Source organism: Dioscorea cayenensis, chromosome 20 (genome assembly GCF_009730915.1).
Source record: "Dioscorea cayenensis subsp. rotundata cultivar TDr96_F1 chromosome 20, TDr96_F1_v2_PseudoChromosome.rev07_lg8_w22 25.fasta, whole genome shotgun sequence".
Lineage (NCBI taxonomy): Eukaryota > Viridiplantae > Streptophyta > Magnoliopsida > Dioscoreales > Dioscoreaceae > Dioscorea > Dioscorea cayenensis.
Window position 1 is genome coordinate 3,457,403 of NC_052490.1, and position 2,302 is coordinate 3,459,704.

General features: G+C 38.2%; 1 long non-coding RNA gene across 1 annotated transcript; it reads right to left on the reverse strand.

The window, feature by feature from the left end:
- Positions 1–520: 520 nt before the first annotated feature.
- LOC120251928 lies at positions 521–1,886 on the reverse strand. The gene is made up of 2 exons (XR_005533525.1): positions 1,833–1,886; positions 521–801 (listed from the first exon to the last, which is right to left on the reverse strand). It is a non-coding gene; the product is annotated as an uncharacterized LOC120251928 (long non-coding RNA).
- Positions 1,887–2,302: the final 416 nt, after the last annotated feature.

Below are 2,302 nucleotides of genomic sequence, written 5' to 3' on the forward strand. Positions count from 1 at the left end.
CTAGGCGTCTCTATTTCATTGTTGCTCTTGTGATCTCCTGTGCTTCTTATAGTTTTTATTCTTGGAAGTTGTTTATATTATTGCACTTGTTAGAGTAGTAAATCATGCTTAAGTTGTAAGGTTAGATAATAGGTGATGGAGGAGTAGTAGGAGCTCCTTAGCCCCGTGGAATATGACCCCTGTGTCACTTACAGGGTATTACTTAGCGACCCCGTACACTTGCGGGTGAGCAAATCATGTGCTTAAATGTTTATGGCGCAGTTGTTGGTCATTTGAGTGAGTTTTTCATGTTTTTCCCTAGTATAGTTTGTGTCACGCCCCGACCCGCGGGCCCACGGGACGCGACAACCGCCGCAGCAATCCCAAGGAGGGATACCCCGCCACTCAACCCTCAGGATGCCGCAAGGCTAATCAACACACCTGGAATTCAACAATATACATATCGCAGATATAGAACAGAAAGAAACAATGTTACACAACGACAGTAACAACAACAACAACAACAACAACAACAACAACAACAACAACAACAACAATAGGATACAGAAAATATAGAGGTTCACAAAAATACACAGGGAAACACCCTAACAATAGTAGGAAATGGTAATACACAGAAGTTTAAGAGTATTTAAATACTAAACCATGCAACAAGGTTTTCTACACACTAGTGGATCCATAGGTCTTATAACATGTTCCATGACAATAATAACATACATGAACTGAAGAAAATACAATAGGGGATAGAACAGAAGCAAATGCCCAGTACGCTGCCACACAGTCACACCTACTACCTGCAACAGACTGGGAGAAAGAAAGAGGGATGAGTAACTAAAGTTACTCAGTGAGGGGAGGTTAGCACAACCTTAGCAGAAAAATACACCAACAGCAAAAATAATAATAATGAATCATCAAAATAAATGCTTTACCAAAGTAATACAAGTTTAGAAACATTAACATACATAATAGAAGTCTTTAAAAGAAGTAAAACAACATAATAATACCAAGAAAACCCTTTTTACCCCAACTAGGGTTTTCAACACAAAAAAATTATGAAACATGGTTTTGAAATAAACATAATACCCAACACTCACCCAACATAGCATGGTCTAGAAAACTCTCTAAACTTTCGCCGTGGCCATGGCTAGGTTCAGAGCCGCCAAGGTACTCATGCCTTTGACGTTGACCCATCAGTTCACCGGTTGGCGACTCCGGCTACCCGATGAATATCCAGTCAGGGCTCTGCACTCCCACCTGAACTGGCCCTCGTAGTAATCAGCCGGTCAACACGCCACCTCAATAGGCTGGCCGTGAAGACCGCCTACTGTAGTAGGATATCACCAAAACAATCACCACAATAAAATACAACTCCACTCGGAGTACAATATCCAGTCATAATCATAAATCAAGAATACCTCGGCCATTTGCACGAGGACAAGATAAACACATAAGCAAAGCCCAAACTTTTAACACAAAAAAAAATAATTTGCAAGTCCCAACACAAGCAACAACATGGAAATCCTTACCTCTCAACAATTCAAAATTTGTTCCAAGCCTAACATTTCACAAAAACAAAGGTTTCCATAACAATTCTCAAGTTTTATACTAAATAAAGATTTCACGAACTCATGAATATGTATATTAATCACAATTCCCACGATAACAATTCAAATGCCAAACGAGACATCCAAGATTTTCTCAGTAATAACTATCATTCACCAAAATACCAAACAAGTATAAATCAATAAAACTTACTTAAAACATGATATGCATATATATATATATATAGCTATTGGCATTCTTCTAATAAAGCTATGCTAAATAATTCCACTCACCGAAAAGGCAATTTGTCTTCCTCGCAAGCTACTCCTCGGCTAAGCCTTTGCCTCGATCCAAGACTTCTTCTCCTTGCCAAAGCATGACAAATTACAACAAAAATTAGCAAAAATGAAACAAACAAGAAAAACCCTAAGTTTTCTAACAAACAACCCTAATTCGATCCTAGGGTTGGCTCAAAACTAGGTTTAAAGGTTCCCAATGAGTTTCTAGGGGTTTTAGCTTCAATTTAATCCAAAGAAATCAAAGAAACAACTAAAGATTGCCGGTGCTACAGTAACCTCGGAATTGCTACAGCAAACCGACCTTAAAACTAAGATTTTCTCCAAATTTACAACACCAATTCAAGAAATTTCACCACAAGCATCCTCAAACATGAACAACAAATCAATGGCTTCAATTTAAGCCTACAAACATGCAAATCCATGGAGAAATTCTAGGTTTAAAAAACTAAAAACAAGGAAAAATA